Source organism: Magnolia sinica, chromosome 14 (genome assembly GCF_029962835.1).
Source record: "Magnolia sinica isolate HGM2019 chromosome 14, MsV1, whole genome shotgun sequence".
Classification (NCBI taxonomy): domain Eukaryota; kingdom Viridiplantae; phylum Streptophyta; class Magnoliopsida; order Magnoliales; family Magnoliaceae; genus Magnolia; species Magnolia sinica.
The window spans coordinates 30,051,929-30,066,300 of record NC_080586.1 but is presented as its reverse complement, the minus strand read 5'-3'; the positions used below and the strand labels follow the sequence as shown (position 1 = coordinate 30,066,300).

Sequence of the window (14,372 nt, the reverse complement as noted above, 5' to 3'; positions counted from 1 at the left end):
CATCCCAATAAAAAAAATGAAGAGTACATAGCCTACACACACCCTTCTAAAGGGCTAAGGCATGTGCACTTGGGAGCATCCACAAGGTGGACCCATCACACTTGTGATGATAAGAGAATGGTATTTCCTCTCTTCTTCTTTTGTTTTCTCTTCTTCCTTCTTTTCTCGGTGTTTAAGGCTCTCTCTTAAGGAAGCAGATTGCATGATGAGCCACACACCACCAACCTAAGTGGTGTGTTGACGTCACCAAGTTCTGTGGACCCCACCATAATGTATGTGTTATATCTAAACCACCAGTCCATTTGGTGAGATCATATTAGGGCTTTAGCCTAAAAATGAGACAAATCATAATCCCAAGTGGACCACACCAAAAGCAGTGGGGATTGAATGTCCACCATTGAAAAATTCTTAGGGGTTACATAAGTTTTGCATCAGTTTAATATTTTTTTTCCCTTCATCCATGTTTGTGTGAACTTAAGAATAGGTTGGATGGAAAATAAATTTTATGGTGGACCCTAGAAATGTTTTAATGACGTGAATCATTATCCCCATTGCTTTCTATGGTATGGTCCACTTGAGCTTTGGATCTTCCTCGTTTTTGCATTGATGCCCTAAAATGATCTTGCAAAATGGTTGGACAGTGTGAATATAACACATATATTGTGATGGGCATCGTAGAACTTGGTGACATCAACACACCATCGAAGACGGTGATATGTGGCACACACGCAATTTGCTTCCCTCTCTTAATCTCTCCTTGGATAGAATTTATTTGTAAGGAGAAATTTAAAAAGGATGTAACTAGCTATTATGGTGTTCATCTTTAGGTATGCTCAAAATCTATAATCTTGCTTAGTATGCTCAAAATCTATAATCTTATTTACCCATACACCCAAATTGACCAAAATTTCTTCACTATCAGTGGCATTCACCCTTAGCCATAAATCCCATTCAGGCCTAAGAGACAGACAGACCTCAAGATCTTAGCCATAGGATATCCATTAAATTTTATAAAATTATTTTTAAATGTGAAAACAAAAAATAATGGTTAAAAACATTTGATAAAATATTTGAAACTATTTTAACTTCTAGGCCCAACTAAAGAACTACTATATGGACAGTTTGATCATTAAGATCATGGAAGTGTTTTTGGGTGAACCGATGGATCTTATTTTAGAACATGTGGAGATCAACTGCATCCTAGTGCATGCACTCAAACACACCAGTATGTCTTCCACTCTTGTATCCTTAAAAGGTAAGCCAAATCACATAATACTAGGATATCGAAATCCCCATAGGTCCTCATGTTTAAGGATTACTCAAAGCCAGCATACATTAATTTTATCAACATAATGGGCTGCCCGGATTTGAGATTTCATGAGATCTATAATGTAAGTGTTAAATCGGGTCTAGAATTAAGAACTTGCAAATGGAATGGACATTCACACTCCTATGTGGCATAGGGCAAGGCGTAAGATCAATGAAAAAAACTTTCCCTTCATTAGTGGCTATTGTGTCAAATCTTGTCATGCCCCAGACTTAGAAACCGGGCTCACAAAATTTTCGATTGCCAAATCCGACGCCGACAGCCTCCGTAATACCCCATTCTCGGCTCTTGACACTCATACACCAGGTTCCAATCCTGGGATCCTACAAGGAGGATTTGCATAACATAAGTCTATTCATAATCAACATACCCAAGATCATAACCATAGAAAATAACTACATGAACAATATTACAAAATCCACTAAGAATTAAAACTTTTACGGTACATGGTTCGAAATAAGAAAAGGTATAATGATAGATACAAAAATTCCCAAAAGATAGCTCCTCAGCAAGCTCCTGCTCCAACACCAGCTATTGCCTAGCGTCACCTGCACACATCAATCGTGCATAAGCTTATAGAAAGCTTAGAGGGTGGTGTGAGTGTGTGCAGGACAGACGCCAAGGGTTCAATATTAGAGTATGCGAAAATGCTGACAAGAACATGAATATCATCAATACTATCAGCCATAAGAAAGCTATGCTATATCAAGCATGAATGCTATCAGCGGTCACAAGGCTATACAATGTAACATATGAGTACTGAGTGCCATACCAAGGAGATGTAATAAGAAGCCTACATAGCCAAATGTTATATGCAAGATGCAATGCATCATGTCAGTCCTAATATCAAGTCCACATATCAATACAGTTTCTCTCTGGGAAATCACCGGGGTCAAATACACTCCATGTTGACTGCCACCTCCCTAGCCGCGTAGACCAGCGAGCGTAAGAGACCTAACTACTCGCCTGTTAACAGCTAATCACCGACAAAGCTTGACGGTAGCGGACCCATTTACGAGTTGGTCAAACTCATCCTAGATTAAATGCCCTCTCACTTGTGCGGATAAGGCCACACCCCTTCCCAACCAACTACATTACAGTGGGAGACACGACCTCAAGGTGTAGGCACCGACGCTCATATTTTCACTCGGTCTAGACGTTGGAGCGTCTTATGATACCATGAAGGTTTTGAGACTTTCACCCAAGGACATCCTAAGTGCACACAGTGCTCAAAATAATATTTCCGGTGTCCAAATCTAGTCATTCACGTTATGCCTGTGAAAGCCACGACCCTAATAAAGCTAGGACGGATATCTATGCCATACAAATGCAAGATGCATGAATCACGCCAGTCAACCATGCATCAGTCTTGTGCGCCCAGCACTCATGTAGGGCAACTCTATAACTCTGGGAGTCCCATAAAATAATCTACCCAACGGCATAAGTCATGATCAATCATACCACACTCCAAGCATATATATGATGCACATGGATGAATCATGAAGGTAATTAAGTATGACATGTGATAATGTTGTACTCTCCTTTTACCAAGGTTAAGTCTAGATACTTAGACAATTTCTCGAAATGTGAAAGATATATACTATTAGTGGGCGCCAAATGGTTTGGGGTAGCCCACAAGGTCTAAGTAAACAATACTACAAGCCAAAAGGGTATGAATGGGCCCAAACAAGGTCTAAAGTGGACATTTGACCACCAGTAGATGAGAATGGACCTAACAAATGGGCCTAAGGTGGACATTCAACCACCAATGGCCTAGAAGGGTCCACAATGGGGACATTTAACCACCATTGTCCCCAAGAGGGTGGCTCAACAAGAAAACTAGCTAAATCAAGGCCCAAGGCCCGAATATCATCATGAAAATACAATGGGCAGCAATAAATACTCATCACAACACATAATGGGCCCCAAGAGAATGGCTCAAGGCCTAGATACAACAACATGGGCCCGAGGGGGCAAGTCGTGGCCCAAGGTACACATTATTATGGGCAAATGGCTCGAACCCATGCATTAAATGGATCAAATGGCAGCCCACAAGCCCAAAAACACAAGGCCAAGGCTTAAATCATCCATGTGGGCCTCACAACATCAGCCCAAGACTTAGCAGGGCCCATCCAACATGCTTGAAGGTGGGCCTTGCAAGTCAGCCCATGACTATGATCTAGATGTGGGCATTCAAGGTTCAATCATATAAGTTGGGCTTATAGGTAGCCCATTGGGCCCATAATACAAGGAGGTCAGCCCCTACACAATATTGGGCTCAAATAATGGACTACGAGCCCATCTGGGTCTATTGGACTATTAAAAATCTGTTTTATGGATGGCCCACAATATATAATTAAGGATGGGCCTCATAAGGCATTAATTAAGCCTAAAAATATCTCAGAATTAATCTGATCATGTGTGTACACAACACTCTTCATTTGGTGGGCCTCACATCCTTACAATATCCACAACATGTATCATGCATATTTTAGTACATTGCTGGACTTTCAGCCCACCCAGCTTCCTGGGCTTGCTGAGGTCTAGCAGATAGGATTTATAGAAGAAAATAAATCTTATAATGGTCCTTAATACTCATAGTGGGCCCCAACAAATGAAGAGTGTGAATACAACACACAAAAGAGGTGGGTCTGCTACTGGACTGCAAGTCTAGCAGCACCCTAAACATGTTGGAAGTCCCAGGTGGGCCTGGGCATCCCAAGGGCCTGGACGACCATCAAATGAACATCAAGGTGGGTTCCAATGGGGGATGTCCCTCCAGGGAGTGGTCCACACATCAGTGGGCCACACCAGGGAGGATGACCTCGATAAAACACATACATCAAAGTGGGCCACAAGGTGGGGGCGGCGAGCCCACCTTGGGCTCCCCAAGGGTGGGACGGCTAGCCCTATCTGGTGCCCCAGATGGGCCCCACCGGTGGACGTCCCACCAGGGAATGGTCCATCATCAAGGGGGCCTCACAAAGGATGGATGACCTGGATGAAAACATACATCATGGTGGGCCTGAGGTGGGCTGGACGGCCAGCACATTGCTGGAAATTTAGCTCAGCTGGATGTCCAGCAAGGTGCTACTATCCTAGCCCCTAAACACCCCAAAATCTGATCAGATAGGTGGCCCACAAGCACCTGGGGTTGGTCTCTACAAGGTGGGCCACAAGATGGGTGAAGGGGAAGGCCATCATCACACATACATACTTGAAACAAAAATGGACAGCAAGGTCCAGAATAAAAATACAGCAGAAAATATGATGCTATCCCTGTTTTGAGCACCCCATTAGAGTGGGCCCAAGTCTGCCAAAAATTAGGAAAAAAATTTCCCAACCTCCCTATTCAAGTGTACATCAAGGTGGGGTCCACAAAAGTGGCCCACCACCTCATAAACAATTTCATATTTATGATTTTACAAAGTGCAGTGTGGCTGGACAGTCCAGAAAATCTGGACCGTCCACCCCACTTGGGCCACTCCTTTGGGTGGTCAAACAAGGTCAGATGGAGGTGAAACTTGATATACATCTAGGTGGGGTCCACATCTCCAAGTAGTCTATCAAAGTGGTAAAAACATCTCTCCAAACAATCCAAAAATCCATACCAAAATCATCAAGAAACAGTCCAGAAATTTTCTGGACAGCAATATATCTCTGAAATAAACTGAGCATAAGTACTAAGAAAAGAGAAAATCACCCCATGAAATTGGTGATATGGTCCACCTTAGTGGGCCCCACAAATATCCAAACCCTTTCCCCTACTCAAAATCCATTGCATGTGCCCATTATGGGGCAAATAGGACACCAACATCCATAGAGTGGACAGCCATGAGCGTCCACTCTACTTGGATGGTCTGGATATTTCCAGGCCACAAGTTGGGCCACACACATCAGGAACAAGAGATAAATAAAGGAAATAAAAGATATTTGGCCACAAGGAAAGGGACTCCGCCATATTGAGGCCCTTCCCTTCATCACACAAACACATATCCACTATATTATTGATGTACATGGATCTACACATGCATGGCTCTTTCTATTCAAGATCTAAGGTAGAGATGCCATCTCCACCAAGGATCAAGGGTCTAGATGACCCAAGAATCCTTAAATCTAAGAGCAAAGACCAGGATGGGGTCCATGGAGAATGGTCCCATCCATGGATCATGCATGCAAAAGGGGTGGGCCATTGGCCACACCCATGAAGACATGGGGACCTCCACCATCATTTGATGGGCCCCACATGCTTCCAAGATGAATGAAGAGGAAGAGCATCTAAAGAAAGCAAAAAAAAAAAAACTAAAAACCTAAACTACAAGAACACCCACCTATCAAAGCTTCAAAATACCACCACCAATGGACTCCTCAAGCTTCTATGCACATGGATCAAGGGTCTAGATCTATTATTGAGGGTTGGATGAAGGGGTTTTTTGGTGGAAGGAGGAGTGGATTTCAGCTAAGGGGTGGGACATCCAAGGCCTTGCAAGAGAGGGAGAGAGAGATGAGGATGAGAGAATGGGAAGGAATGAAAGGAAGATTGCAAGAGGGCGGGTTTTAGCAAAAACAATCATGTGGTTGCTAGAAAAGAGAGGGTTATGATATCTTCTCTCCCGTAGAGAAGAGGAAAGGGTTAGATTTTTAGCCTAGATAAGAGAAAAAGGGGGTATACTAGCATAGGAGAAAGGAAAAGTAGCTACCTAGTTAAGGCAACTCATGATGAAATGGCTAGCTAAGGACCTAGCTACCTAGGGACCTATAGCCTAGACTAGCTATGAAATCATGAATCCTAGGATGATGCAAGTATGCATGGAAATTCATGCATACCATAGGTGAGCCCCATAAATCATATCAATGGTCCATAAGAAGCGTGGCCTACATCTTTTGATGACAACTCGGAATGCTGCACGAGACACGGCATTGGAACCGCGGCAACGATGCGGTCACTATGGCGCTAGTTTCGAGTCGATCCAGGTCAGTTTTATATGATGAGACTTAAGGGTCATCACAAATACAAATCATAGGTCGTCGGTTGTCGGAATTCGACTAGTAGGACCGCGAGACCCGACGGAACAAAATGGATACTAAGGTTAAGGGTCTCACAAATCTCTTCTTTTCTTTTGGCAACTATAGAGATTCCTTTACTAATCCAAATAATTATAAATAGTTAAAGTTTTTAGGAATAAATTATGGCATTTGTGGCCATCTAGATCAATAATCATAGTTATCATTGGCTTTTCAAGGCATATACATTAATAATAGACAACTTGCTCTAAAGCTAATAATGCTCAAGATAAACACTTAAGCATACATGTCTAATCAAGACTTCATGTAGCAATAAGACGTTAGAGAATCAATAGGAGGAACGAGAGATCACTAATTCTTTAATTGAAGTCTATAGGAATTATCTTATGGTGATTAGCATTGTTTATGTGAAATTTTTTGATATGGCTACCTGACTTATACATCCATGCAAATGCCCTACTTTTGTCATATATAATGAAAGTGATAAAACCAATTGTAGGATAACTTGAAGTTCATTAATGAATCTTCTCATCAAAAAAAATATTAATTCCAAAGATCACGCATAAAAAAGAAAAAAAAATTATGCATCCGATCACCATGGGTATGCAATGCACAAATATGGTGTAATATGACAAAATTATCAATAGAGAAAGATGAAACCAACTTCCAGTAATATTTTGATTAGGAGAAATATAACATCCACATATACATGTGGATCATAGAGCACATCAACCATGAAGCTTATCTAACACAATTTTCCTTATATCAATGATTCAAACATGGTTGTTGTGGACTTTATTTTCCCCACTGCGTGAGACATGCCAAATCTTATATATATTTTTATAAGATATTCATCTTTATCATGTTCCCTTCCAACATGGCTATAAGGAGCATTTCACTTCCATTCAGTGTTCAAAATATCGGTATTGCTACAAGTTCCCCTAATTAGGTATATATGGAAACAAAATCGATATTGCCCATAATATCGCCAATAACTGAAAATGAGGGAAACATGGTGGAATTTTTTATTGAAATTTAGGAGATGTTAAAATACACATATTTTTATATTTATGAATTAAAAAATAAAAAAGAATGCATACATAATAATTTTTCATTTAATAAGGGCCTAAAAGCATGCGTTATTGTAAGAAATCAGTCCTGTCATCCCATCTATCCATCCATCCAAAATCAGTCGATATTTTATAATATCGACAAAACATGATATTTCGTCAAGGAATTGTTGACAACTAAAAAGAAACTGAAAAATCATGGACTTGATGTCGCCCATGTTGTGATAATGGTAATATCATTATCACGATATTATTGATATTATCATTAATACTGCACAATTAGCTTGTTGAGGACCTGAGCTTCTCTCTTACCTGTAGAAGGTTTAGAGTGATTTTTTATTATTGATTAGAATGAGAGAAAGCCTCTATTTATCACCAAATATATTAAAAATTCGGCTATCCTAAGAATAGGTTCGGCTGGCCTGATTCCACCAAATTCGTTCCAATGGCTATCGGATTATGCAGGATAAGATTTATCCAAAATTCAATTAGCCCAAAGTGAAATTCGGCTAGCTAAATTTGCCAATCGGCTTGCCGAATTCCTGCGATTTTTGAAAGAATGCATTGCTGGAATTTGACCCGAACTTTACTCGGGCTGGCCAAACCAAAAGTTAGGCTGGACGAACTCTAGAATAAATACACTATGGATAGCCCAAAATGAATAAATTTTTGAAAGAGCCTAACCTAAGGTCTTTCTAAGGTTATACCACCTGTTGTTTAGTAAATACATAGTTCCACTAAACTTGAAACCGAACATTGTCTTCTTGAGATGATAAATCGATCTTGAGCTGATCTTCAAACATGTAGAGTAGTTGCGATCTAGCAGTTCTTACAATCTGTATAATATCACTTTTGTCTTTTGAAATTTGACAACCTTAAGTGTGTTAAACATATAAGCACTTATAATCTCCCCCTTTGTCAATTTCGTGACAAAATACATAACATACACAACACATCCACTAACATTCATACATGTACTCATGATCATAATCATCCACAAGATTCAACAAGATTGAAGCTGCCCTGTAGAATTGACAATCATCCTTATAATTAACTGTGTTCATTTGATGATACAACAACCAACAGTATGTAGCTCCCCCTGAGAAATAAAACATATACTATGCCATACAAATATGTAACATAAAATTCCATAAAATTTCACCCACACTTCAGAGATTTCTCCCCCTTTTTGCCACAAGTTGACAAAGGAAGAACAAGCATATTTATCAAAGCAGGGTAAAATAAAAAATTAGGAATATCACATATCAAGGTAAAATATAGCATCAAGATAAGTAAAGAACATTGTATAAGACAATGTATAAAATATCCATACAAACAAAATATCCAAGGATCATTAATCTTCAAACTTCGATTGAATCGATGAAAGTACTTTTTCATGTACTTCATTATTGATTTTTGAGTTTGGGCTAATGATGCTTGTGACACTTGTAGAGTATCAACTTTCTCTTCTAAAGTAGATGACCTCTCATCAAATCGAGAGTTAGAGTCAGTAGGGTCTTCTGATCCTTCTAGATCATTGAAGATGTTATCAATGTTAATATCAGCCTCTTAAGGTTCTTCTTGATCTTCTCTTTGTTCCGGTAGGGGAGTGAGGTTTATCATATTCAAATTTAAATTGTTAAAGGGAAGTTTGGATTCCAGTGCTTCAAATGAAAGAATTTGGACATGAGGTTGAAATTCAAGAGAGGACATAAGGTGTCTAAACGGAAATGAACCATGCTTAAGATGCAATCAAAATTGAATAATAACATAACAGATCAAGGAAGGTAAACAAATGCGCATACCAATGACAACAACATGGATAACACGAAGTATAAAGGGAGTAAGATCAGTCTTATTCCTTACTCTAGGATACGCATTGGAAGTGAAAATATGATGCACGACATGGTATTTTGGAAACGGTTTATTTGAGGGCAAGGCATTATTGGACTGCGATTCAAAATTGAATCCACATAATGTTCTTGTAATCGTATGTTTTTCAAAATTAGATATTTTTTCTAAAAGAGTTGCAATCGGTATTCCATCTTTTGCCATGTCAATTTACATTAAGGTAGATATAGTGGAAGGTGTAATGATGATAGTCCCTTCTAAAAATTTAATTTTGAAAAATAGATCATCAAGAGAGACTTTACTAATTGAGGCATACATTCCTTGCACGATGGACCGATAACTTGTCCCGCCTCAATGCAAAATCTTTTCCCATCCAACCTCGGAAATGATTTCTACAAGACCAAAACAAGCAATGTGATCTCCATTAACTAATCTTTATATGATAATAATTCTTGTGTGGAAATCTTGAACATTTTCTGGGTCAACCTCTAGTGAACGTAAGGTCCGTATACCGAGAGGAGCCGATCGGGAAGATGAACCAGCTTGTACCTTACATATAGTTCTTATAGCTCTTGGTTTCATTAAATTGCACAAAGAAAAATGTAAGTAAAATGTAGATCAAATTTTAAAGAAAACTTACAAAGAAAAGGGTTTTAAGATGATGAAAAGACTACAAAAACTTAATAATATAAAAAACGATAACCTATATTTTAAAGGAAAATGATAAAAATTCAGTTACAAGAGAGTTGAAATGATGAGTTAGTTGAATGAAGTACCGACGGATTGAAGAAGAAGAAGTGAAAAATGAACAATTTAGGGTTTTTCTCCCTTTTTGTCAATCCACGCACAAAATTATAATATATATATATATATATATATATATATATATATATATATATATATATTCATCATTTATTATTATTTTTCAATTTTCTTTTCATGCATATCTTATTTACAAATAAACATAGAGAATAAATGTAAAGAAAAGAAAATTAATAAAAAATAAAAAATAGAGACAAAGTAATTATTTAACAATACATAGTCCAATATCATGCTTCGAATTTGAGAACTTAACACTGTTAAGTGGCTTAGTCAGAAATATACAAGCTACTTCTCAATTTGAATATATTCCAGCATGATAATCTTATCTTCAACTAATTCTCATATGTAATGATATCTTATATCAATATGTTTTGTACGAGAATGATGAATTAGATTTTTAGAAATATTTATCACACTCGAGTTATCGCAATATAAGGTCATCGTCTTTTGCGTAATTCCATAATCTGGTAGCATTCATTTCATCCACATTAACTGAGTGCAAGCATTCCTTGTAGCAATGTATTCAGCTTCTGCAGTGGAAAGGGATATGGAATTCTATTTCTTGCTTAGCCATGATACTAGGCAATTTCCAACATTGAAACATTCATCACTAGTAGATTTTCTATCATCCACATTACATGCCCAGTATGCATCAGTATAACCTTTGATTTGTACATACTTATCATGTGGATACTATAAGCCTAAGTTAACAGAACTTGTAATATATCTGATTATCCGTTTAACAGTGGATAAATGAGATTCCTTAAGGTCAGATTGATATCTAGCACAAATGACACACTTAATGAAATATCAAGTCTACTAGTAGTTTAATTAAGAAGGCTACCAATCATATTATGATAAAATTAAGAGTCAATACTTTTACTTGATTCATCTTTTAACAATTTAAGAGTCATACTCGTTGAAGTGTTAACATTCCTACCATTCTCAAAACCAAACCTCTTTACTAGGTTCAATGCATATTTGGTCTAAGAGATGAATATGTCGTTAAACTATTTAACTTGTAATCCAAGGAAATAGCTTAGTTCGCTGACCATACTCATTTAAAATTTGAATTTCATAAGATCTGTAAACTCAATAGAAAGATTAGCACAAGTCCATAGATAATATCGTCAACATAAATTTGAACAATCACGATATCATCATCATATTTCTTAACAAATAGGGTTTTGTCAACTATTGAGGATCAAATATTGCACATCATCCCCCATTTATTTCAAGGTTTTACAAACATAATATGGCCTAATGATACATTTTACATGTGTTTATGTTGCAAGGTGAATTTAAGAGCTTGAATTGAAAAGAACGCTAAAAGCATGGATTTAATGCTCAAGAATCATCAAGCAAAGAGTGGATCTGGAGACAAAGATTGAAGATTTCAAGACCCCAAGATTCAAAAAAATTGAGTGAAAAAGGAAGGAAGTGCAGAAAATAGTGAAGAAATTGGTGCAAAAATTCACAGGATTTGAGCTTACATGTCATCGAAGGCCTTAGATGATATCGAAGGCTGGTCTTCGATGACATCGAAGGCTGGTCGATGACATCGAAGAATTACAAAAAAATCGAGTTGTTTGCTGGACATATTGGGTGCTCTTTTCGATCCATCGAAGCTAGTTCGATGACATCAAAGCTAGTCCGCCGATGACATCAAAGGTTGTTCGATGGCATCAAAGAATTATAGAAAAATAAGTCTAGTTGTTGGACAAATTAGATACATTAATCGATGACATCGAAGGATGTTCGATGACATTGAAGCCAGTCTGTCGATGACATCGAAGGTTATTCGATGACATCGAACTGGTTATGCGGAATGCATAAATTTGATCCGGTTTTGCAATTTTAAGGAACTTTGCCTATAAATAAGGGTTCCTGGCACTTTTGGAATATTTAGGGTTTGGAGGAGCAGAGCCACTTCCCAAGAATTTTTCTTCCTGTCTCCTTAATTTTTAATGCTTTCTTCTAGGGTTTTTAATTTAATCATGTCTATGGTTAAGGGGTGAAGCTTGTAGCATGGTTGGGATGTTTGCCTTGTTTTAATTCATATTTGTTGAACTCTCTTAGATTCTAGTTTGATTATGAATGAATATTTTTAGTTTTTAATGGTTTGTTGTGACAAATTACAATAGATCTGCGATAGCTTGAGATATCTTCTTTTCCTGAATTGAGATTGTGAAATTAGTAAGTCCCGTTGTTCACCATCATCTCTTGGGCATGGTAGGATGATGGAGTCCTTCCTAACTTTCACAATTCTCTTATGATTGGTTGTGGGATTAGTAAATCTTGTTGTTTGTCTTGTCTCCTTGGCATGGTTAGGTGATGGAATCACTTCCAAATTTTCACTACTCTCATCCATTGATGATTAGATCCATGAGAAGTTCAGAGATCTGACAAATCTCTTCTTACCAACTGGATAAGATAGGACTCTGATTCCAGTTGTGTCCTTGAATCATGCAAGGTAACTTCCCAATTGCTACAAGTGGATCCTTGGCACCCTAGTTCCTACCTTTAAATTGACTAGTTTTAATTAATTTAATCACAATTACTCTTTCAAATATTTCAGATTTAGGTTTTCATCTTCTTCGAGCTCTAGTTCTAGTTACTTTCAGAAGACACACAAGATTAGTCCCTGTGGATTCGACCTCGGTCTCACCAAGATTATTACTACATCGCGACCCTACACTTGGGGTTGTGAACAAGTTTTTGGCGTCGTTATCGGGGATTAACGGTTGCGTTTTTTTGAGATTAGCTAGTTTTAGAATTAGTTTAAGATTAGGGTTTTTCTATTTTCTATTTTTAGGGTTAGGGTTTTTCTAAATTATTTTAGAAACTAACTTAGCTTTCTAATTCTAGGATAGAAACTTTCCTTTTTCTTTTTTAGAAACTAGGTTGTTTTTTTTTAAAGAAACTTTCCTTTTTAGAAACTAGTTTACTTTCCTAATTTGTTTTTACCAACTAACTCATCTTTCTATTTTTGTTTTTAGAAACTGACTTGTTTTGTTTTGTTCTTCAGGATCCTAACATAAAACTCTTCAATCCGGTAACTTCTTTCTAACTTCTTCCCTCTCCTTGCTTTTCCATACTTGCTGTAGGAATTAGAAAATAAAATTAAAATCTAGTGTGGTTCATGCCCTCGTGGGTAAGGAACCATACTCTGAGATCTTTGAGAAAAAGGAGTTTTGGTTAAAAAATTGATTAACAAGTTAGAAAATCCTCATAAATTTTCAAAATATCATCTGAGAGCATGGCTCAAGAACATCGGATTGATGAGGACCCTGTGCATCACACACCACCTATTAGGACGGTGTGTGATGATAATGAAGTGCATCGAGTTCCCCCAGTTTGAACTTTACGAGATTATTTACAACCGGTGAGAACAAGTTCACTTTCCTACATAATTCTTCCAATCAATATAGTAAACGTGAACTTCAAACCTGAGATAATCCACTTACTTCCTAAGTTCTATGGACTTGATTTAGAAAATTCATATATGCACATTAAAGAATTCAAAGAGATTATTACAACCATACATTTTAATGATGTTCCTTCTGATACAATTAGCCTTAAATTATTTCCACTCTCTCTAAAAGAAAAGGTCAAATCATGGTTTCATTCATTAAGGCCTAGATCCATTGGTACATGGGCAAAGATGAGCCAGGAGCTCCTTAAAAAGTTCTTCCCAGCTCATAAAACCAATGCTCTTAGATGGGAAATAATGAACCTCTCCCAGAAAAATAATGAGACTTTCTTTGAGTGTTGGGAACGATTCAAGGACTTACTTCTCGCCTGCCCACACCATGGTTATGAAACTTGACGGACAATTGATCTTTTTTTATGACAGACTCAGTCCAAACATGCACTAATTCGTACAGATGATGTGTAATGGCGAGTTCATGGATAAGAAACTAGAAGATGCATGGGATTACTTTGACATGCTAAATGAAAACGCTCAATCATGGGACACATCAAACCAAGCTAGTACTCTCAAGGAAATGCCAAGAGAGATGAGAATACATGTACCCAAGAAGGAGGATGATATTAATGTACAGTGGAAAATTCTCGCATGAAAAATTGAGGACTTGGAATCTAGGAAGGAATCAACTCAGCCCAAAGCGGTCGTCAAATCCGTATGTGGAATTTGTGAGAGCGATGTACACCCAATCAAAGGTTGTTTTACAATCCCAACTTTTTAAGAGGTGTTTCACGTTCAAGCAGAAACTACAAGCATGTATCAATGACCACTTAATGCACCAAATTCTAAC

The 14,372-nt window shown here is 37.8% G+C and overlaps 1 non-coding gene across 1 annotated transcript; it reads right to left on the bottom strand.

The window, feature by feature from the left end:
• Window positions 1-13,807: 13,807 nt before the first annotated feature.
• Window positions 13,808-13,914, bottom strand: LOC131226415 (small nucleolar RNA R71). Its single transcript, XR_009161802.1, has one exon. It is a non-coding gene; the product is annotated as a small nucleolar RNA R71 (small nucleolar RNA).
• Window positions 13,915-14,372: the final 458 nt, after the last annotated feature.